This window comes from Amblyomma americanum, chromosome 1, assembly GCF_052857255.1.
Source record: "Amblyomma americanum isolate KBUSLIRL-KWMA chromosome 1, ASM5285725v1, whole genome shotgun sequence".
In the NCBI taxonomy this organism is placed as follows: Eukaryota; Metazoa; Arthropoda; class Arachnida; order Ixodida; family Ixodidae; genus Amblyomma; species Amblyomma americanum.
The window spans coordinates 342,436,413-342,459,131 of NC_135497.1; positions in this window are offsets into that span (position 1 = coordinate 342,436,413).

Genomic DNA, 22,719 nt, shown 5'->3' on the forward strand with positions numbered 1-22,719 from the left:
GCCTGTCTGCCTCTCCCTGCCTGCCTGCCTCTGCCTGCCTGCCTGCCTCTGCCTGCCTGCCTCTGCCTGCCTGCCTGCCTCTGCCTGCCTCCCTGCCTGCCTGCCTCTGCCTGCCTCCCTGCCTGCCTCTGCGGGCCTGCCTCTGCCTGCCTCTGCCTGCCTGCCTGCCTGCCGGCCAGCCTGCCTGCCTGCCTGCCTCGTCCTGCCTGCCTGCCTGCCTCTGCCTGCCTGCCTGCCTGTCTGCCTGCCTCTGTCTGCCTGCCTGCCTGCCTCTGTCTGCCTGCCTGCCTGCCTCTGTCTTCCTGCCTCTGCCTGCCTCTGCCTGCCGCTGCCTGCCTCCTGCCTGCCTCTGCCTGCCTGCCTGCCTCTGTCTGCCTGCCTGCCTGCCTGCCTCTGCCTGCCTGCCTGCCGGCCTCTCCTTGCCTCTGCATGCCTCCTCCTTCCTCTGTCTGCCTCTGCCTGCCTCTGCCTCTGCCTGCCTGCCAGCCTCTGCCTGCCTGCCTGCCTGCCTCTGCCTGCCTGCCACTGCCTGCCTGTCTGCCTCTGCCTGCCTGCCTGCCTGCCAGCCTCTGTCTGCCTGCCTCTGCCTGCCTGCCTGCCTCTGCCTGCCTGCATCTGCCTGCCTGCCTCTGCCTGCCTGCCTGCCTGCCTCTGTCTGCCTGCCTTCCTGCCTCTGCCTGCCTGCCTGCCTGCCTCTGCCTGCCTGCCTTCCTCTGCCTGCCTGCCTGCCTCTTCCCGCCTGCCTCTGCCTGCCTGCCTGTCTCTGCCTACCTCTGCCTGCCTCTGCCTACCTCTGCCTGTCTCGACCTACCTCTGCCTGCCTGCCTCTGCCTGCCTCTGTATGCCTCTGCCTGCCTGCCTGCCTCTGCCTGCCTGCCTGCCTCTGCCTGCCAGCCTGCCTGCCTCTGCCTGCATCTGCCTGCATCTGCCTGAATCTGCCTGCCTCTGCCTGCCTGCCTGCCTCTACCTGCCTGCCTGCCTCTGCCTGCCTTACTGCCTGTCTGCCTGCCATCCTCTGCCTGCCTCTCCCTGCCTGCCTGCCTCTGCCTGCCTGCCTCTGCCTGCCTGCCTGCCTCTGCCTGCCTCCCTGCCTGCCTGCCTCTGCCTGCCTCCCTGCCTGCCTCTGCGGGCCTGCCTCTGCCTGCCTGCCTCTGCCTGCCTCTGCCTGCCTCTGCCTGCCTCTGCCTGCCTGCCTGCCTCTGCCTCTGCCTCTGCCTGCCTCTGCCTGCCTGCCTCTGCCTGCCTGCCTGCCTCTGCCTGCCTGCCTGCCTCTGCCTGCCTGCCTGCCTCTGCTTGCCTGCCAGCCTGCCTCTGCCTGCCTGCCTCTGCCTGCCTGCCTCTGCCTGCCTCGGCCTACCTCTGCCTGCCTGCCTGCCTCTGCCTGCCTCTGCCTGCCTCTGCCTGCCTGCCTGCCTCGGCCTGCCTGCCTGCCTGCCTCTGCCTGCCTCTGCCTACCTCTGCCTGCCTCTGCCTGCCTCTGCCTGCCTGCCTGCCTCTGCCTGCCTGCCTCTGCCTGCCTGCCTGTCTGCCTGCCTGCCTCTGTCTGCCTGCCTGCCTGTGCCTGCCTGCCTCTCACTGCCTGCCTGCCTCTGCCTGCCTGCCTGCCTCTGCCTGCCTCTGGCTGCCTGCCTGTCTCTGTCTGCCTGCCGCTGCCTGCCTGCCTCTGCCTGCCTGCCTCTGCCTCTGCTTCTGCCTGCCTGCCTGCCTGCCTGCCTCTGCCTGCCTGCCTGCCTCTGCCTGCCTGCCTGCCTGCCTGCCTCTGCCTGCCTGCCTGCCTCTGCCTGCCTGCCTGCCTGCCTGCCTCTGTCTGCCTGCCTGCCTGCCTGCCTCTGCCTGCCTGCCTCTGCCTGCCTGCCTGCCTCTGCCTGCCTCTGCCTGCCTCTGCCTGCCTCTGCCTGCCTCTGCCTGCCTCTGCCTGCCTCTGCCTGCCTGCCTCTGCCTGCCTGCCTGCCTGCCTGCCTCTGCCTGCCTGCCTGCCTGCCTGCCTCTGCCTGCCTGCCTGCCTCTGCCTGCCTGCATGCCTGCCTGCCTCTGTCTGCCTGCCTGCCTGCCTGCCTCTGCTGCCTGCCTGCCTCTGGCTGCCTGCCTGCCTCTGTCTGCCTGCCTGCGCCTGCCTCTGCCTGCCTCTGCCTACCTCTGCCTGCCTGCCTGCCTGCCTCTGCCTGCCTCTGCCTGCCTGCCTGCCTGCCTGCCTCTCCCTGCCTGCCTGCCTCTGCCTGCCTGCCTGCCTGCCTCTGCCTGCCTGCTTGCCTGCCTGCCTGCCTCTGCCTGCCTGCCCCTGCCTGCCTCTGCCTGCCTGCCTTCCTGCCTCTGCCTGCCTCTGCCTGCCTGCCTCTGCCTGCCTGCCTTTGCCTCTGCCTGCCTCGGCCTGCCTCTGCCTGCCTTGCCTACCTCTGCCTGCCTGCCTGTCTGCCTCTGCCTGCCTGCCTGCCTGCCTCTGCCTGCCTGCCTGCCTGCCTCTGCCTGCCTGCCTGCCTGCCTCTACCTGTCTGCTTGCCTGCCAGCCTGCCTCTGCCTGCCTGCCTGCCTGCCTCAGCCTGCCTCGGCCTACCTCTGCCTGCCTGCCTGCCTCTGCCTGCCTCTGCCTGCCTGCCTGCCTTCCTGCCTCTGCCTGCCTGCCTGCCTCTGCCTGCCTGCCTGCCTTCCTCTGCCTGCCTGCCTGTCTGCCTCTCCCTGCGTGCCTGCCTCTGCCTGCCTGCCTGCCTGCCTCTGCCTGCCTCCCTGCCTGCCTGCCTCTGCCTGCCTCCCTGCCTGCCTCTGCGGGCCTGCCTCTGCCTGCCTCTGCCTGCCTCTGCCTCCTCTGCCTGCCTGCCTGCCTGCCTGCCTCTGCCTGCCTGCCTGCCTCTGCCTGCCTCTGCCTGCCTCTGCCTGCCTCTGCCTGCCTGCCTGCCTCTGCCTGCCTGCCTGTCTCTGTCTGCCTGCCGCTGCCTGCCTCCTGCCTGCCTCTGAGTGACTGCCTCTGTCTGCCTGCCTGCCTGCCTCTGCCTGCCTGCCTGCCGGCCTCTCCTTGCCTCTGCCTTCCTCTGTCTGCCTCTGCCTGCCTCTGCCTCTGCCTGCCTGCCAGCCTCTGCCTGCCTGCCTCTGCCTGCCTGCCTGCCTCTGCCTGCCTGCCTGCCTGCCTCTGCCTGCCTGCCTGCCACTGCCTGCCTGTCTGCCTCTGCCTGCCTGCCTCTGTCTGCCTGCCTCTGCCTGCCTGCCTGCCTGCCTCTGCCTGCCTGCCTGCCTCTGCCTGCCTGCCTGCCTCTACCTGCCTGCTTACCTGCCAGCCTGCCTCTGCCTGCCTGCCTCTGCCTGCCTGCCTGCCTGCCTCTGCCTGCCTCGGCCTACCTCTGCCTGCCTGCCTGCCTCTGCCTGCCTGCCTGCCTCGGCCTGCCTGCCTGCCTGCCTGCCTCTACCTGCCTGCCTGCCTCTGCCTGCCTCTGCCTACCTCTGCCTGCCTCTGCCTGCCTCTGTCTGCCTGCCTACCTGTGCCTGCCTGCCTCTCACTGCCTGCCTGCCTGCCTCTGCCTGCCTCTACCTGCCTGCTTGCCTGCCAGCCTGCCTCTGCCTGCCTGCCTCTGCCTGCCTGCCTGCCTGCCTCTGCCTGCCTCGGCCTACCTCTGCCTGCCTGCCTGCCTCTGCCTGCCTGCCTGCCTCGGCCTGCCTGCCTGCCTGCCTGCCTCTACCTGCCTGCCTGCCTCTGCCTGCCTCTGCCTACCTCTGCCTGCCTCTGCCTGCCTCTGTCTGCCTGCCTGCCTGTGCCTGCCTGCCTCTGCCTGCCTGCCTGCCTCTGCCTGCCTCTGGCTGCCTGCCTGCCTGCCTCTGCCTGCCTGCTTGCCTCTGCCTGCCTGCCTGCCTGCCTGCATCTGCCTGCCTGCCTGCCTGCCTCTGCCTGCCTGCCTGCCTCTGCCTACCTTCCTCTATCTGCCTGCCTGCCTGCCTCTGCCTGCCTGCCTGCCTCTGCCTGCCTGCCTGCCTCTGCCTGCCTCTGCCTGCCTGCCTCTGCCTTCCTGCCTGCCTGCCTCTGCCTGCCTGCGCGCCTCTGCCTGCCTGCCTGCCTGCCTCTGCCTGCCTGCCTGTCTGCCTCTCCCTGCCTGCCTGCCTGCCTGCCTCTGCCTGCCTGCCTGCCTGCCTCTGCTTGCCTGCCTCTGCCTGCCTGCCTGCCTCTGCCTGCCTCCCTGCCTGCCTGCCTCTGCCTGCCTCCCTGCCTGCCTCTGCGGGCCTGCCTCTGCCTGCCTCTGCCTGCCTGCCGGCCAGCCTGCCTGCCTGCCTGCCTCGGCCTGCCTGCCTGCCTGCCTCTGCCTGCCTGCCTGCCTGCCTGTCTGCCTGCCTCTGTCTGCCTGCCTGCCTGCCTCTGTCTGCCTGCCTGCCTGCCTCTGTCTTCCTGCCTCTGCCTGCCTCTGCCTGCCTCTGCCTGCCTGCCTGCCTCTGTCTGCCTGCCTCTGCCTGCCTGCCTGCCTCTGCCTGCCTGCCTCTGCCTGCCTGCCTCTGCCTGCCTGCCTGCCTGCCTCTGTCTGCCTGCCTTCCTGCCTCTGCCTGCCTGCCTGCCTGCCTCTGCCTGCCTCTGCCTACCTCTGCCTGTCTCGGCCTACCTCTGCCTGCCTGCCTCTGCCTGCCTCTGTATGCCTCTGCCTGCCTGCCTGCCTCTGCCTGCCTGCCTGCCTCTGCCTGCCAGCCTGCCTGCCTCTGCCTGCATCTGCCTGCATCTGCCTGAATCTGCCTGCCTCTGCCTGCCTGCCTGCCTCTACCTGCCTGCCTGCCTTTGCCTGCCTTACTGCCTGTCTGCCTGCCATCCTCTGCCTGCCTCTCCCTGCCTGCCTGCCTCTGCCTGCCTCTGCCTGCCTGCCTCTGCCTGCCTGCCTGCCTCTGCCTGCCTCCCTGTCTTCCTGCCTCTGCCTGCCTCTGCCTGCCGCTGCCTGCCTCCTGCCTGCCTCTGCCTGCCTGCCTGCCTCTGTCTGCCTGCCTGCCTGCCTGCCTCTGCCTGCCTGCCTGCCGGCCTCTCATTGCCTCTGCATGCCTCCTCCTTCCTCTGTCTGCCTCTGCCTGCCTCTGCCTCTGCCTGCCTGCCAGCCTCTGCCTGCCTGCCTGCCTGCCTCTGCCTGCCTGCCACTGCCTGCCTGTCTGCCTCTGCCTGCCTGCCTGCCTGCCAGCCTCTGTCTGCCTGCCTCTGCCTGCCTGCCTGCCTCTGCCTGCCTGCATCTGCCTGCCTGCCTCTGCCTGCCTGCCTGCCTGCCTCTGTCTGCCTGCCTTCCTGCCTCTGCCTGCCTGCCTGCCTGCCTCTGCCTGCCTGCCTTCCTCTGCCTGCCTGCCTGCCTCTTCCCGCCTGCCTCTGCCTGCCTGCCTGTCTCTGCCTACCTCTGCCTGCCTCTGCCTACCTCTGCCTGTCTCGGCCTACCTCTGCCTGCCTGCCTCTGCCTGCCTCTGTATGCCTCTGCCTGCCTGCCTGCCTCTGCCTGCCTGCCTGCCTCTGCCTGCCAGCCTGCCTGCCTCTGCCTGCATCTGCCTGCATCTGCCTGAATCTGCCTGCCTCTGCCTGCCTGCCTGCCTGCCTCTGCCTGCCTGCCTGTCTCTGTCTGCCTGCCGCTGCCTGCCTCCTGCCTGCCTCTGCCTGACTGCCTCTGTCTGCCTGCCTCTGCCTGCCTGCCTGCCGGCCTCTCCGTGCCTCTGCATGCCTCTGCCTTCCTCTGTCTGCCTCTGCCTGCCTCTGCCTCTGCCTGCCTGCCAGCCTCTGCCTGCCTGCCTCTGCCTGCCTGCCTGCCTCTGCCTGCCTGCCTGCCTGCCTCTGCCTGCCTGCCTGCCACTGCCTGCCTGTCTGCCTCTGCTTGCCTGCCTGCCTGCCTCTACCTGCCTGCTTGCCTGCCAGCCTGCCTCTGCCTGCCTGCCTCTGCCTGCCTGCCTGCCTGCCTCTGCCTGCCTCGGCCTACCTCTGCCTGCCTGCCTGCCTCTGCCTGCCTCTGCTTGCCTGCCTGCCTCGGCCTGCCTGCCTGCCTGCCTGCCTCTACCTGCCTGCCTGCCTCTGCCTGCCTCTGCCTGCCTCTGCCTACCTCTGCCTGCCTCTGCCTGCCTCTGCCTGCCTGCCTGCCTCTGCCTGCCTGCCTCTGCCTGCCTGCCTGTCTGCCTGCCTGCCTCTGTCTGCCTGCCTGCCTGCGCCTGCCTGCCTCTCACTGCCTGCCTGCCTCTGCCTGCCTGCCTGCCTCTGCCTGCCTCTGGCTGCCTTGCCTCTGCCTGCCTGCCTGCCTGCCTGCATCTGCCTGCCTGACTGCCTGCCTCTGCCTGCCTGCCTGCCTCTGCCTGCCTCCCTGCCTGCCTGCCTCTGCCTGCCTCCCTGCCTGCCTCTGCGGGCCTGCCTCTGCCTGCCTCTGCCTGCCTGCCTGCCTGCCTGCCTGCCGGCCTGCCTGCCTGCCTGCCTCTGTCTGCCTGCCTGCCTGCCTGCCTCTGTCTGCCTGCCTCCCTGCCTCTGTCTGCCTGCCTGCCTGCCTCTGTCTGCCTGCCTCTGCCTGCCTCTGCCTGCCGCTGCCTGCCTCCTGCCTGCCTCTGCCTGCCTGCCTGCCTGCCTCTGTCTGCCTGCCTGCCTGCCTGCCTGCCTCTGCCTGCCTGCCTGCCGGCCTCTCCTTGCCTCTGCATGCCTCTGCCTTCCTCTGTCTGCCTCTGCCTGCCTCTGCATCTGCCTGCCTGCCAGCCTCTGCCTGCCTTCCTCTGCCTGCCTGCCTGCCTCTGCCTGCCTGCCACTGCCTGCCTGTCTGCCTCTGCCTGCCTGCCTGCCTGCCGGCCTCTGTCTGCCTGCCTCTGCCTGCCTGCCTGCCTGCCTCTGCCTGCCTGCCTCTGCCTGCCTGCCTCTGCCTGCCTGCCTGCCTGCCTCTGTCTGCCTGCCTTCCTGCCTCTGCCTGCCTGCCTGCCTCTGCCTGCCTGCCTGCCTTCCTCTGCCTGCCTGCCTGTCTGCCTCTCCCTGCGTGCCTGCCTCTGCCTGCCTGCCTGCCTGCCTCTGCCTGCCTCCCTGCCTGCCTGCCTCTGCCTGCCTCCCTGCCTGCCTCTGCGGGCCTTCCTCTGCCTGCCTCTGCCTCCTCTGCCTGCCTGCCTGCCTGCCGGCCTGCCTGCCTGCCTGCCTCTGCCTCTGCCTGCCTGCCTGCCTCTGCCTGCCTCTGCCTGCCTCTGCCTGCCTCTGCCTGCCTCTGCCTGCCTGCCTGCCTGCCTCTGCCTGCCTGCCTGTCTCTGTCTGCCTGCCGCTGCCTGCCTCCTGCCTGCCTCTGCCTGACTGCCTCTGTCTGCCTGCCTGCCTGCCTCTGCCTGCCTGCCTGCCGGCCTCTCCTTGCCTCTGCATGCCTCTGCCTTCCTCTGTCTGCCTCTGCCTGCCTCTGCCTCTGGCTGCCTGCCAGCCTCTGCCTGCCTGCCTCTGCCTGCCTGCCTGCCTCTGCCTGCCTGCCTGCCTGCCTCTGCCTGCCTGCCTGCCACTGCCTGCCTGTCTGCCTCTGCCTGCCTGCCTGCCTGCCTCTGTCTGCCTGCCTCTGCCTGCCTGCCTGCCTGCCTGCCTGCCTCTGCCTGCCTGCCTCTGCCTGCCTGCCTCTGCCTGCCTGCCTGCCTCTACCTGCCTGCTTACCTGCCAGCCTGCCTCTGCCTGCCTGCCTCTGCCTGCCTGCCTGCCTGCCTCTGCCTGCCTGCTTGCCTGCCAGCCTGCCTCTGCCTGCCTGCCTCTGCCTGCCTGCCTGCCTGCCTCTGCCTGCCTCGGCCTACCTCTGCCTGCCTGCCTGCCTCTGCCTGCCTGCCTGCCTCGGCCTGCCTGCCTGCCTGCCTGCCTCTACCTGCCTGCCTGCCTCTGCCTGCCTCTGCCTGCCTCTGCCTACCTCTGCCTGCCTCTGCCTGCCTCTGTCTGCCTGCCTGCCTGTGCCTGCCTGCCTCTCACTGCCGGCCTGCCTCTGCCTGCCTGCCTGCCTCTGCCTGCCTCTGGCTGCCTGCCTGCCTGCCTCTGCCTGCCTGCTTGCCTCTGCCTGCCTGCCTGCCTGCATCTGCCTGCCTGCCTGCCTGCCTCTGCCTGCCTGCCTGCCTCTGCCTACCTTCCTCTATCTGCCTGCCTGCCTGCCTGCCTCTGCCTGCCTGCCTCTGCCTGCCTCTGCCTGCCTGCCTCTGCCTGCCTGCCTGCCTGCCTCTGCCTGCCTGCCCGCCTCTGCCTGCCTGCCTGTCTGCCTCTCCCTGCCTGCCTGCCTCTGCCTGCCTGCCTGCCTCTGCCTGCCTGCCTCTGCCTGCCTGCCTGCCTCTGCCTGCCTCCCTGCCTGCCTGCCTCTGCCTGCCTCCCTGCCTGCCTCTGCGGGCCTGCCTCTGCCTGCCTCTGCCTGCCTGCCTGCCTGCCGGCCAGCCTGCCTGCCTGCCTGCCTCGGCCTGCCTGCCTGCCTGCCTCTGCCTGCCTGCCTGCCTGCCTGCCTGTCTGCCTGCCTCTGTCTGCCTGCCTGCCTGCCTCTGTCTGCCTGCCTGCCTGCCTCTGTCTTCCTGCCTCTGCCTGCCTCTGCCTGCCGCTGCCTGCCTCCTGCCTGCCTCTGCCTGCCTGCCTGCCTCTGTCTGCCTGCCTGCCTGCCTGCCTCTGCCTGCCTGCCTGCCGGCCTCTCCTTGCCTCTGCATGCCTCCTCCTTCCTCTGTCTGCCTCTGCCTGCCTCTGCCTCTGCCTGCCTGCCAGCCTCTGCCTGCCTGCCTGCCTGCCTGCCTCTGCCTGCCTGCCACTGCCTGCCTGTCTGCCTCTGCCTGCCTGCCTGCCTGCCAGCCTCTGTCTGCCTGCCTCTGCCTGCCTGCCTGCCTCTGCCTGCCTGCCTCTGCCTGCCTGCCTGCCTGCCTCTGTCTGCCTGCCTTCCTGCCTCTGCCTGCCTGCCTGCCTGCCTCTGCCTGCCTGCCTTCCTCTGCCTGCCTGCCTCTTCCCGCCTGCCTCTGCCTGCCTGCCTGTCTCTGCCTACCTCTGCCTGCCTCTGCCTACCTCTGCCTGTCTCGGCCTACCTCTGCCTGCCTGCCTCTGCCTGCCTCTGTATGCCTCTGCCTGCCTGCCTGCCTCTGCCTGCCTGCCTGCCTCTGCCTGCCAGCCTGCCTGCCTCTGCCTGCATCTGCCTGCATCTGCCTGAATCTGCCTGCCTCTGCCTGCCTGCCTGCCTCTACCTGCCTGCCTGCCTCTGCCTGCCTTACTGCCTGTCTGCCTGCCATCCTCTGCCTGCCTCTCCCTGCCTGCCTGCCTCTGCCTGCCTGCCTCTGCCTGCCTGCCTCTGCCTGCCTGCCTCTGCCTGCCTGCCTGCCTCTGCCTGCCTCCCTGCCTGCCTGCCTCTGCCTGCCTCCCTGCCTGCCTCTGCGGGCCTGCCTCTGCCTGCCTGCCTCTGCCTGCCTCTGCCTGCCTCTGCCTGCCTCTGCCTGCCTCTGCCTGCCTCTGCCTGCCTGCCTGCCTCTGCCTCTGCCTCTGCCTGCCTGCCTGCCTGCCTGCCTCTGCCTGCCTGCCTGCCTGCCTCTGCCTGCCTGCCTCTGCCTGCCTGCCTCTGCCTGCCTGCCTCTGCCTGCCTGCCTGCCTCTGCCTGCCTGCCTGCCTCTGCCTGCCTGCCTGCCTGCCTCTACCTGCCTGCTTGCCTGCCAGCCTGCCTCTGCCTGCCTGCCTCTGCCTGCCTGCCTGCCTGCCTCTGCCTGCCTCGGCCTACCTCTGCCTGCCTGCCTGCCTCTGCCTGCCTCTGCCTGCCTCTGCCTGCCTCTGCCTGCCTGCCTGCCTCGGCCTGCCTGCCTGCCTGCCTGCCTCTGCCTGCCTGCCTGCCTCTGCCTGCCTCTGCCTACCTCTGCCTGCCTCTGCCTGCCTCTGCCTGCCTGCCTGCCTCTGCCTGCCTGCCTCTGCCTGCCTGCCTGCCTGTCTGCCTGCCTGCCTCTGTCTGCCTGCCTGCCTGTGCCTGCCTGCCTCTCACTGCCTGCCTGCCTCTGCCTGCCTGCCTGCCTCTGCCTGCCTCTGGCTGCCTGCCTGTCTCTGTCTGCCTGCCGCTGCCTGCCTGCCTCTGCCTGCCTGCCTCTGCCTCTGCTTCTGCCTGCCTGCCTGCCTGCCTCTGCCTGCCTGCCTGCCTCTGCCTGCCTGCCTGCCTGCCTGCCTCTGCCTGCCTGCCTGCCTCTGCCTGCCTGCCTGCCTGCCTGCCTGCCTCTGTCTGCCTGCCTGCCTGCCTCTGCCTGCCTGCCTCTGCCTGCCTGCCTCTACCTGCCTGCCTGCCTCTGCCTGCCTCTGCCTGCCTCTGCCTACCTCTGCCTGCCTCTGCCTGCCTCTGTCTGCCTGCCTACCTGTGCCTGCCTGCCTCTCACTGCCTGCCTGCCTGCCTCTGCCTGCCTCTACCTGCCTGCTTGCCTGCCAGCCTGCCTCTGCCTGCCTGCCTTTGCCTGCCTGCCTGCCTGCCTCTGCCTGCCTCGGCCTACCTCTGCCTGCCTGCCTGCCTCTGCCTGCCTGCCTGCCTCGGCCTGCCTGCCTGCCTGCCTGCCTCTACCTGCCTGCCTGCCTCTGCCTGCCTCTGCCTGCCTCTGCCTACCTCTGCCTGCCTCTGCCTGCCTCTGTCTGCCTGCCTGCCTGTGCCTGCCTGCCTCTCACTGCCTGCCTGCCTCTGCCTGCCTGCCTGCCTCTGCCTGCCTCTGGCTGCCTGCCTGCCTGCCTCTGCCTGCCTGCTTGCCTCTGTCTGCCTGCCTGCCTGCATCTGCCTGCCTGCCTGCCTGCCTCTGCCTGCCTGCCTGCCTCTGCCTACCTTCCTCTATCTGCCTGCCTGCCTGCCTGCCTCTGCCTACCTTCCTCTATCTGCCTGCCTGCCTGTCTGCCTCTGCCTGCCTGCCTGCCTCTGCATGCCTCTGCCTGCCTGCCTCTGCCTGCCTGCCTGCCTGCCTCTGCCTGCCTGCCCGCCTCTGCCTGCCTGCCTGCCTGCCTCTGCCTGCCTGCCTGTCTGCCTCTCCCTGCCTGCCTGCCTCTGCCTGCCTGCCTGCCTCTGCCTGCCTGCCTCTGCCTGCCTGCCTGCCTCTGCCTGCCTCCCTGCCTGCCTGCCTCTGCCTGCCTCCCTGCCTGCCTCTGCGGGCCTGCCTCTGCCTGCCTCTGCCTGCCTGCCTGCCTGCCGGCCAGCCTGCCTGCCTGCCTGCCTCGTCCTGCCTGCCTGCCTGCCTCTGCCTGCCTGCCTGTCTGCCTGCCTCTGTCTGCCTGCCTGCCTGCCTCTGTCTGCCTGCCTGCCTGCCTCTGTCTTCCTGCCTCTGCCTGCCTCTGCCTGCCGCTGCCTGCCTCCTGCCTGCCTCTGCCTGCCTGCCTGCCTCTGTCTGCCTGCCTGCCTGCCTGCCTCTGCCTGCCTGCCTGCCGGCCTCTCCTTGCCTCTGCATGCCTCCTCCTTCCTCTGTCTGCCTCTGCCTGCCTCTGCCTCTGCCTGCCTGCCAGCCTCTGCCTGCCTGCCTGCCTGCCTCTGCCTGCCTGCCACTGCCTGCCTGTCTGCCTCTGCCTGCCTGCCTGCCTGCCAGCCTCTGTCTGCCTGCCTCTGCCTGCCTGCCTGCCTCTGCCTGCCTGCATCTGCCTGCCTGCCTCTGCCTGCCTGCCTGCCTGCCTCTGTCTGCCTGCCTTCCTGCCTCTGCCTGCCTGCCTGCCTGCCTCTGCCTGCCTGCCTTCCTCTGCCTGCCTGCCTGCCTCTTCCCGCCTGCCTCTGCCTGCCTGCCTGTCTCTGCCTACCTCTGCCTGCCTCTGCCTACCTCTGCCTGTCTCGGCCTACCTCTGCCTGCCTGCCTCTGCCTGCCTCTGTATGCCTCTGCCTGCCTGCCTGCCTCTGCCTGCCTGCCTGCCTCTGCCTGCCAGCCTGCCTGCCTCTGCCTGCATCTGCCTGCATCTGCCTGAATCTGCCTGCCTCTGCCTGCCTGCCTGCCTCTACCTGCCTGCCTGCCTCTGCCTGCCTTACTGCCTGTCTGCCTGCCATCCTCAGCCTGCCTCTCCCTGCCTGCCTGCCTCTGCCTGCCTGCCTGCCTCTGCCTGCCTCCCTGCCTGCCTGCCTCTGCCTGCCTCCCTGCCTGCCTCTGCGGGCCTGCCTCTGCCTGCCTGCCTCTGCCTGCCTCTGCCTGCCTCTGCCTGCCTCTGCCTGCCTGCCTGCCTCTGCCTCTGCCTCTGCCTGCCTGCCTGCCTGCCTGCCTCTGCCTGCCTGCCTCTGCCTGCCTGCCTCTGCCTGCCTGCCTGCCTCTGCCTGCCTGCCTGCCTCTGCCTGCCTGCCTGCCTCTGCCTGCCTGCCTGCCTGCCTCTACCTGCCTGCTTGCCTGCCAGCCTGCCTCTGCCTGCCTGCCTCTGCCTGCCTGCCTCTGCCTGCCTCGGCCTACCTCTGCCTGCCTGCCTGCCTCTGCCTGCCTCTGCCTGCCTCTGCCTGCCTGCCTGCCTCGGCCTGCCTGCCTGCCTGCCTGCCTCTGCCTGCCTGCCTGCCTCTGCCTGCCTCTGCCTACCTCTGCCTGCCTCTGCCTGCCTCTGCCTGCCTGCCTGCCTCTGCCTGCCTGCCTCTGCCTGCCTGCCTGTCTGCCTGCCTGCCTCTGTCTGCCTGCCTGCCTGTGCCTGCCTGCCTCTCACTGCCTGCCTGCCTCTGCCTGCCTGCCTGCCTCTGCCTGCCTCTGGCTGCCTGCCTGTCTCTGTCTGCCTGCCGCTGCCTGCCTGCCTCTGCCTGCCTGCCTCTGCCTCTGCTTCTGCCTGCCTGCCTGCCTGCCTGCCTCTGCCTGCCTGCCTGCCTCTGCCTGCCTGCCTGCCTGCCTGCCTCTGCCTGCCTGCCTGCCTCTGCCTGCCTGCCTGCCTGCCTGCCTCTGTCTGCCTGCCTGCCTGCCTGCCTCTGCCTGCCTGCCTCTGCCTGCCTGCCTGCCTCTGCCTGCCTCTGCCTGCCTCTGCCTGCCTCTGCCTGCCTCTGCCTGCCTCTGCCTGCCTCTGCCTGCCTGCCTCTGCCTGCCTGCCTGCCTGCCTGCCTCTGCCTGCCTGCCTGCCTGCCTCTGCCTGCCTGCCTGCCTCTGCCTGCCTGCATGCCTGCCTGCCTCTGTCTGCCTGCCTGCCTGCCTGCCTCTGCTGCCTGCCTGCCTCTGGCTGCCTGCCTGCCTCTGTCTGCCTGCCTGCGCCTGCCTCTGCCTGCCTCTGCCTACCTCTGCCTGCCTGCCTGCCTGCCTCTGCCTGCCTCTGCCTGCCTGCCTGCCTGCCTCTCCCTGCCTGCCTGCCTCTGCCTGCCTGCCTGCATGCCTCTGCCTGCCTGCTTGCCTGCCTGCCTGCCTCTGCCTGCCTGCCTCTGCCTGCCTGCCTCTGCCTGCCTGCCTGCCTGCCTCTGCCTGCCTGCCCCTGCCTGCCTCTGCCTGCCTGCCTTCCTGCCTCTGCCTGCCTCTGCCTGCCTGCCTCTGCCTGCCTGCCTCTGCCTGCCTGCCTTTGCCTCTGCCTGCCTCGGCCTGCCTCTGCCTGCCTTGCCTACCTCTGCCTGCCTGCCTGTCTGCCTCTGCCTGCCTGCCTGCCTGCCTCTGCCTGCCTGCCTGCCTGCCTCTGCCTGCCTGCCTGCCTGCCTCTACCTGTCTGCTTGCCTGCCAGCCTGCCTCTGCCTGCCTGCCTGCCTGCCTCAGCCTGCCTCGGCCTACCTCTGCCTGCCTGCCTGCCTCTGCCTGCCTCTGCCTGCCTGCCTGCCTTCCTGCCTCTGCCTGCCTGCCTGCCTCTGCCTGCCTGCCTGCCTTCCTCTGCCTGCCTGCCTGTCTGCCTCTCCCTGCGTGCCTGCCTCTGCCTGCCTGCCTGCCTCTGCCTGCCTCCCTGCCTGCCTGCCTCTGCCTGCCTCCCTGCCTGCCTCTGCGGGCCTGCCTCTGCCTGCCTCTGCCTGCCTCTGCCTCCTCTGCCTGCCTGCCTGCCTGCCTGCCTGCCGGCCTGCCTGCCTGCCTGCCTCTGCCTCTGCCTGCCTGCCTGCCTCTGCCTGCCTCTGCCTGCCTCTGCCTGCCTCTGCCTACCTCTGCCTGTCTCGGCCTACCTCTGCCTGCCTGCCTCTGTATGCCTCTGCCTGCCTGCCTGCCTCTGCCTGCCTGCCTGCCTCTGCCTGCCAGCCTGCCTGCCTCTGCCTGTCTGCCTCTGCCTGCCTGCCTCTGTCTGCCTGCCTCTGCCTGCCTGCCTGCCTGCCTCTGCCTGCCTGCCTCTGCCTGCCTGCCTGCCTCTGCCTGCCTGCCTGCCTCGGCCTGCCTGCCTGCCTGCCTGCCTCTACCTGCCTGCCTGCCTCTGCCTGCCTCTGCCTACCTCTGCCTGCCTCTGCCTGCCTCTGTCTGCCTGCCTACCTGTGCCTGCCTGCCTCTCACTGCCTGCCTGCCTGCCTCTGCCTGCCTCTACCTGCCTGCTTGCCTGCCAGCCTGCCTCTGCCTGCCTGCCTCTGCCTGCCTGCCTGCCTGCCTCTGCCTGCCTCGGCCTACCTCTGCCTGCCTGCCTGCCTCTGCCTGCCTGCCTGCCTCGGCCTGCCTGCCTGCCTGCCTGCCTCTACCTGCCTGCCTGCCTCTGCCTGCCTCTGCCTACCTCTGCCTGCCTCTGCCTGCCTCTGTCTGCCTGCCTGCCTGTGCCTGCCTGCCTCTCACTGCCTGCCTGCCTCTGCCTGCCTGCCTGCCTCTGCCTGCCTCTGGCTGCCTGCCTGCCTGCCTCTGCCTGCCTGCTTGCCTCTGCCTGCCTGCCTGCCTGCCTGCATCTGCCTGCCTGCCTGCCTGCCTCTGCCTGCCTGCCTGCCTCTGCCTACCTTCCTCTATCTGCCTGCCTGCCTGCCTCTGCCTGCCTGCCTGCCTCTGCCTGCCTGCCTGCCTCTGCCTGCCTCTGCCTGCCTGCCTCTGCCTTCCTGCCTGCCTGCCTCTGCCTGCCTGCGCGCCTCTGCCTGCCTGCCTGCCTGCCTCTGCCTGCCTGCCTGTCTGCCTCTCCCTGCCTGCCTGCCTGCCTCTGCCTGCCTGCCTGCCTCTGCCTGCCTGCCTCTGCCTGCCTGCCTGCCTCTGCCTGCCTCCCTGCCTGCCTGCCTCTGCCTGCCTCCCTGCCTGCCTCTGCGGGCCTGCCTCTGCCTGCCTCTGCCTGCCTGCCGGCCAGACTGCCTGCCTGCCTGCCTCGGCCTGCCTGCCTGCCTGCCTCTGCCTGCCTGCCTGCCTGCCTGTCTGCCTGCCTCTGTCTGCCTGCCTGCCTGCCTCTGTCTGCCTGCCTGCCTGCCTCTGTCTTCCTGCCTCTGCCTGCCTCTGCCTGCCTCTGCCTGCCTGCCTGCCTCTGTCTGCCTGCCTCTGCCTGCCTGCCTGCCTCTGCCTGCCTGCCTCTGCCTGCCTGCCTCTGCCTGCCTGCCTCTGCCTGCCTGCCTGCCTGCCTCTGTCTGCCTGCCTTCCTGCCTCTGCCTGCCTGCCTGCCTGCCTCTGCCTGCCTCTGCCTACCTCTGCCTGTCTCGGCCTACCTCTGCCTGCCTGCCTCTGCCTGCCTCTGTATGCCTCTGCCTGCCTGCCTGCCTCTGCCTGCCTGCCTGCCTCTGCCTGCCAGCCTGCCTGCCTCTGCCTGCATCTGCCTGCATCTGCCTGAATCTGCCTGCCTCTGCCTGCCTGCCTGCCTCTACCTGCCTGCCTGCCTCTGCCTGCCTTACTGCCTGTCTGCCTGCCATCCTCTGCCTGCCTCTCCCTGCCTGCCTGCCTCTGCCTGCCTGCCTCTGCCTGCCTGCCTCTGCCTGCCTGCCTGCCTCTGCCTGCCTCCCTGCCTGCCTGCCTCTGCCTGCCTCCCTGCCTGCCTCTGCGGGCCTGCCTCTGCCTGCCTGCCTCTGCCTGCCTCTGCCTGCCTCTGCCTGCCTCTGCCTGCCTCTGCCTGCCTCTGCCTGCCTCTGCCTCTGCCTCTGCCTGCCTGCCTGCCTGCCTGCCTCTGCCTGCCTGCCTGCCTGCCTGCCTGCCTCTGCCTGCCTGCCTCTGCCTGCCTGCCTCTGCCTGCCTGCCTGCCTGCCTCTGCCTGCCTGCCTGCCTCTGCCTGCCTGCCTGCCTCTGCCTGCCTGCCTCTGCCTGCCTGCCTGCCTGCCTCTGCCTGCCTCGGCCTACCTCTGCCTGCCTGCCTGCCTCTGCCTGCCTCTGCCTGCCTCTGCCTGCCTCTGCCTGCCTGCCTGCCTCGGCCTGCCTGCCTGCCTGCCTCTGCCTGCCTGCCTGCCTCTGCCTGCCTCTGCCTACCTCTGCCTGCCTCTGCCTGCCTCTGCCTGCCTGCCTGCCTCTGCCTGCCTGCCTCTGCCTGCCTGCCTGTCTGCCTGCCTGCCTCTGTCTGCCTGCCTGCCTGTGCCTGCCTGCCTCTCACTGCCTGCCTGCCTCTGCCTGCCTGCCTGCCTCTGCCTGCCTCTGGCTGCCTGCCTGTCTCTGTCTGCCTGCCGCTGCCTGCCTCCTGCCTGCCTCTGCCTGACTGCCTCTGTCTGCCTGCCTGCCTCTGCCTGCCTGCCTGCCGGCCTCTCCTTGCCTCTGCATGCCTCTGCCTTCCTCTGTCTGCCTCTGCCTGCCTCTGCCTCTGCCTGCCTGCCAGCCTCTGCCTGCCTGCCTCTGCCTGCCTGCCTGCCTCTGCCTGCCTGCCTGCCTGCCTCTGCCTGCCTGCCTGCCTGCCTCTACCTGCCTGCTTGGCTGCCAGCCTGCCTCTGCCTGCCTGCCTCTGCCTGCCTGCCTGCCTGCCTCTGCCTGCCTCGGCCTACCTCTGCCTGCCTGCCTGCCTCTGCCTGCCTCTGCTTGCCTGCCTGCCTCGGCCTGCCTGCCTGCCTGCCTCTACCTGCCTGCCTGCCTCTGCCTGCCTGCCTCTGCCTGCCTCTGGCTGCCTGCCTGCCTGCCTCTGCCTGCCTGCTTGCCTCTGCCTGCCTGCCTGCCTGCCTGCATCTGCCTGCCTGCCTGCCTGCCTCTGCCTGCCTGCCTGCCTCTGCCTACCTTCCTCTATCTGCCTGCCTGCCTGCCTGCCTCTGCCTGCCTGCCTCTGCCTGCCTGCCTGCCTGCCTCTGCCTGCCTCTGCCTGCCTCTGCCTGCCTGCCTCTGCCTGCCTGCCTCTGCCTGCCTGCCTCTGCCTGCCTGCCTCTGCCTGCCTGCCTGCCTCTGCCTGCCTGCCTGCCTCTGCCTGCCTGCCTGCCTGCCTCTGCCTGCCTGCCTGTCTGCCTCTCCCTGCCTGCCTGCCTCTGCCTGCCTGCCTGCCTCTGCCTGCCTGCCTCTGCCTGCCTGCCTGCCTCTGCCTGCCTCCCTGCCTGCCTGCCTCTGCCTGCCTCCCTGCCTGCCTCTGCGGGCCTGCCTCTGCCTGCCTCTGCCTGCCTGCCTGCCGGCCAGCCTGCCTGCCTGCCTGCCTCGGCCTGCCTGCCTGCCTGCCTCTGCCTGCCTGCCTGCCTGCCTGTCTGTCTGCCTGCCTCTGTCTGCCTGCCTGCCTGCCTCTGTCTGCCTGCCTGCCTGCCTCTGTCTGCCTGCCTCTGCCTGCCGCTGCCTGCCTCCTGCCTGCCTCTGCCTGCCTGCCTGCCTGCCTCTGTCTGGCTGCCTGCCTGCCTCTGCCTGCCTGCCTGCCGGCCTCTCCTTGCCTCTGCATGCCTCTGCCTTCCTCTGTCTGCCTCTGCCTGCCTCTGCCTTCCTGCCTGCCAGCCTCTGCCTGCCTGCCTCTGCCTGCCTGCCACTGCCTGCCTGTCTGCCTCTGCCTGCCTGCCTGCCTGCCGGCATGCCGGCCTCTGTCTGCCTGCCTCTGCCTGCCTGCCTGCCTCTGCCTGCCTGCCTCTGCCTGCCTGCCTCTGCCTGCCTGCCTGCCTCTGTCTGCCTGCCTTAGTGCCTCTGCCTGCCTGCCTGCCTGCCTCTGCCTGCCTGCCTGCCTGCCTCTGCCTGCCTGCCTGCCTGCCTTCCTCTGCCTGCCTGCCTGCCTCTTCCCGCCTGCCTCTGCCTGCCTGCCTGTCTCTGCCTACCTCTGCCTGCCTCTGCCTACCTCTGCCTGTCTCGGCCTACCTCTGCCTGCCTGCCTCTGCCTGCCTCTGTATGCCTCTGCCTGCCTGCCTGCCTCTGCCTGCCAGCCTGCCTGCCTCTGCCTGCATCTGCCTGCCTCTGCCTGCCTCTGCCTGAATCTGCCTGCCTCTGCCTGCCTGCCTGCCTCTACCTGCCTGCCTGCCTCTGCCTGCCTTACTGCCTGTCTGCCTGCCATCCTCTGCCTGCCTGCCTCTGCCTGCCTCTGCCTGCCTCTGCCTACCTCTGCCTGCCTCTGCCTGCCTCTGCCTGCCACCTGCCTCTGCCTGCCTGCCTGTCTGCCTGCCTGCCTCTGTCTGCCTGCCTGCCTGTGCCTGCCTGCCTCTCACTGCCTGCCTGCCTCTGCCTGCCTCTGGCTGCCTGCCTGCCTGCCTCTGCCTGCCTGCTTGCCTCTGCCTGCCTGCCTGCCTGCCTGCATCTGCCTGCCTGCCTGCCTGCCTCTGCCTGCCTGCCTGCCTCTGCCTACCTTCCTCTATCTGCCTGCCTGCCTGCCTGCCTCTGCCTGCCTGCCTGCCTCTGCCTGCCTCTGCCTGCCTCTGCCTGCCTCTGCCTGCCTCTGCCTGCCTCTGCCTGCCTGCCTGCCTCTGCCTGCCTGCCTGCCTCGGCCTGCCTGCCTGCCTGCCTGCCTCTACCTGCCTGCCTGCCTCTGCCTGCCTCTGCCTGCCTCTGCCTACCTCTGCCTGCCTCTGCCTGCCTCTGTCTGCCTGCCTACCTGTGCCTGCCTGCCTCTCACTGCCTGCCTGCCTGCCTCTGCCTGCCTCTACCTGCCTGCTTGCCTGCCAGCCTGCCTCTGCCTGCCTGCCTTTGCCTGCCTGCCTGCCTGCCTCTGCCTGCCTCGGCCTACCTCTGCCTGCCTGCCTGCCTCTGCCTGCCTGCCTGCCTCGGCCTGCCTGCCTGCCTGCCTGCCTCTACCTGCCTGCCTGCCTCTGCCTGCCTCTGCCTGCCTCTGCCTACCTCTGCCTGCCTCTGCCTGCCTCTGTCTGCCTGCCTGCCTGTGCCTGCCTGCCTCTCACTGCCTGCCTGCCTCTGCCTGCCTGCCTGCCTCTGCCTGCCTCTGGCTGCCTGCCTGCCTGCCTGCCTGCCTCTGCCTGCCTGCTTGCCTCTGCCTGCCTGCCTGCCTGCCTGCATCTGCCTGCCTGCCTGCCTGCCTCTGCCTGCCTGCCTGCCTCTGCCTACCTTCCTCTATCTGCCTGCCTGCCTGCCTGCCTCTGCCTACCTTCCTCTATCTGCCTGCCTGCCTGTCTGCCTCTGCCTGCCTGCCTGCCTCTGCCTGCCTCTGCCTGCCTGCCTCTGCCTGCCTGCCTGCCTGCCTCTGCCTGCCTGCCCGCCTCTGCCTGCCTGCCTGCCTCTGCCTGCCTGCCTGTCTGCCTCTCCCTGCCTGCCTGCCTCTGCCTGCCTGCCTGCCTCTGCCTGCCTGCCTCTGCCTGCCTGCCTGCCTCTGCCTGCCTCCCTGCCTGCCTGCCTCTGCCTGCCTCCCTGCCTGCCTCTGCGGGCCTGCCTCTGCCTGCCTCTGCCTGCCTGCCTGCCTGCCGGCCAGCCTGCCTGCCTGCCTGCCTCGTCCTGCCTGCCTGCCTGCCTCTGCCTGCCTGCCTGCCTGTCTGCCTGCCTCTGTCTGCCTGCCTGCCTGCCTCTGTCTGCCTGCCTGCCTGCCTCTGTCTTCCTGCCTCTGCCTGCCTCTGCCTGCCGCTGCCTGCCTCCTGCCTGCCTCTGCCTGCCTGCCTGCCTCTGTCTGCCTGCCTGCCTGCCTGCCTCTGCCTGCCTGCCTGCCGGCCTCTCCTTGCCTCTGCATGCCTCCTCCTTCCTCTGTCTGCCTCTGCCTGCCTCTGCCTCTGCCTGCCTGCCAGCCTCTGCCTGCCTGCCTGCCTGCCTCTGCCTGCCTGCCACTGCCTGCCTGTCTGCCTCTGCCTGCCTGCCTGCCTGCCAGCCTCTGTCTGCCTGCCTCTGCCTGCCTGCCTGCCTCTGCCTGCCTGCATCTGCCTGCCTGCCTCTGCCTGCCTGCCTGCCTGCCTCTGTCTGCCTGCCTTCCTGCCTCTGCCTGCCTGCCTGCCTGCCTCTGCCTGCCTGCCTTCCTCTGCCTGCCTGCCTGCCTCTTCCCGCCTGCCTCTGCCTGCCTGCCTGTCTCTGCCTACCTCTGCCTGCCTCTGCCTACCTCTGCCTGTCTCGACCTACCTCTGCCTGCCTGCCTCTGCCTGCCTCTGTATGCCTCTGCCTGCCTGCCTGCCTCTGCCTGCCTGCCTGCCTCTGCCTGCCAGCCTGCCTGCCTCTGCCTGCATCTGCCTGCATCTGCCTGAATCTGCCTGCCTCTGCCTGCCTGCCTGCCTCTACCTGCCTGCCTGCCTCTGCCTGCCTTACTGCCTGTCTGCCTGCCATCCTCTGCCTGCCTCTCCCTGCCTGCCTGCCTCTGCCTGCCTGCCTCTGCCTGCCTGCCTGCCTCTGCCTGCCTCCCTGCCTGCCTGCCTCTGCCTGCCTCCCTGCCTGCCTCTGCGGGCCTGCCTCTGCCTGCCTGCCTCTGCCTGCCTCTGCCTGCCTCTGCCTGCCTCTGCCTGCCTGCCTGCCTCTGCCTCTGCCTCTGCCTGCCTCTGCCTGCCTGCCTCTGCCTGCCTGCCTCTGCCTGCCTGCCTGCCTCTGCCTGCCTGCCTGCCTCTGCCTGCCTGCCTGCCTCTGCTTGCCTGCCAGCCTGCCTCTGCCTGCCTGCCTCTGCCTGCCTGCCTCTGCCTGCCTCGGCCTACCTCTGCCTGCCTGCCTGCCTCTGCCTGCCTCTGCCTGCCTCTGCCTGCCTGCCTGCCTCGGCCTGCCTGCCTGCCTGCCTGCCTCTGCCTGCCTCTGCCTACCTCTGCCTGCCTCTGCCTGCCTCTGCCTGCCTGCCTGCCTCTGCCTGCCTGCCTCTGCCTGCCTGCCTGTCTGCCTGCCTGCCTCTGTCTGCCTGCCTGCCTGTGCCTGCCTGCCTCTCACTGCCTGCCTGCCTCTGCCTGCCTGCCTGCCTCTGCCTGCCTCTGGCTGCCTGCCTGTCTCTGTCTGCCTGCCGCTGCCTGCCTGCCTCTGCCTGCCTGCCTCTGCCTCTGCTTCTGCCTGCCTGCCTGCCTGCCTGCCTCTGCCTGCCTGCCTGCCTCTGCCTGCCTGCCTGCCTGCCTGCCTCTGCCTGCCTGCCTGCCTCTGCCTGCCTGCCTGCCTGCCTGCCTCTGTCTGCCTGCCTGCCTGCCTGCCTCTGCCTGCCTGCCTCTGCCTGCCTGCCTGCCTCTGCCTGCCTCTGCCTGCCTCTGCCTGCCTCTGCCTGCCTCTGCCTGCCTCTGCCTGCCTCTGCCTGCCTGCCTCTGCCTGCCTGCCTGCCTGCCTGCCTGCCTCTGCCTGCCTGCCTGCCTGCCTGCCTCTGCCTGCCTGCCTGCCTCTGCCTGCCTGCATGCCTGCCTGCCTCTGTCTGCCTGCCTGCCTGCCTGCCTCTGCTGCCTGCCTGCCTCTGGCTGCCTGCCTGCCTCTGTCTGCCTGCCTGCGCCTGCCTCTGCCTGCCTCTGCCTACCTCTGCCTGCCTGCCTGCCTGCCTCTGCCTGCCTCTGCCTGCCTGCCTGCCTGCCTGCCTCTCCCTGCCTGCCTGCCTCTGCCTGCCTGCCTGCCTGCCTCTGCCTGCCTGCTTGCCTGCCTGCCTGCCTCTGCCTGCCTGCCTCTGCCTGCCTGCCTCTGCCTGCCTGCCTGCCTGCCTCTGCCTGCCTGCCCCTGCCTGCCTCTGCCTGCCTGCCTTCCTGCCTCTGCCTGCCTCTGCCTGCCTGCCTCTGCCTGCCTGCCTTTGCCTCTGCCTGCCTCGGCCTGCCTCTGCCTGCCTTGCCTACCTCTGCCTGCCTGCCTGTCTGCCTCTGCCTGCCTGCCTGCCTGCCTCTGCCTGCCTGCCTGCCTGCCTCTGCCTGCCTGCCTGCCTGCCTCTACCTGTCTGCTTGCCTGCCAGCCTGCCTCTGCCTGCCTGCCTGCCTGCCTCAGCCTGCCTCGGCCTACCTCTGCCTGCCTGCCTGCCTCTGCCTGCCTCTGCCTGCCTGCCTGCCTTCCTGCCTCTGCCTGCCTGCCTGCCTCTGCCTGCCTGCCTGCCTTCCTCTGCCTGCCTGCCTGTCTGCCTCTCCCTGCGTGCCTGCCTCTGCCTGCCTGCCTGCCTGCCTCTGCCTGCCTCCCTGCCTGCCTGCCTCTGCCTGCCTCCCTGCCTGCCTCTGCGGGCCTGCCTCTGCCTGCCTCTGCCTGCCTCTGCCTCCTCTGCCTGCCTGCCTGCCTGCCTGCCTCTGCCTGCCTGCCTGCCTCTGCCTGCCTCTGCCTGCCTCTGCCTGCCTCTGCCTGCCTGCCTGCCTCTGCCTGCCTGCCTGTCTCTGTCTGCCTGCCGCTGCCTGCCTCCTGCCTGCCTCTGAGTGACTGCCTCTGTCTGCCTGCCTGCCTGCCTCTGCCTGCCTGCCTGCCGGCCTCTCCTTGCCTCTGCCTTCCTCTGTCTGCCTCTGCCTGCCTCTGCCTCTGCCTGCCTGCCAGCCTCTGCCTGCCTGCCTCTGCCTGCCTGCCTGCCTCTGCCTGCCTGCCTGCCTGCCTCTGCCTGCCTGCCTGCCACTGCCTGCCTGTCTGCCTCTGCCTGCCTGCCTCTGTCTGCCTGCCTCTGCCTGCCTGCCTGCCTGCCTCTGCCTGCCTGCCTGCCTCTGCCTGCCTGCCTGCCTCTACCTGCCTGCTTACCTGCCAGCCTGCCTCTGCCTGCCTGCCTCTGCCTGCCTGCCTGCCTGCCTCTGCCTGCCTCGGCCTACCTCTGCCTGCCTGCCTGCCTCTGCCTGCCTGCCTGCCTCGGCCTGCCTGCCTGCCTGCCTGCCTCTA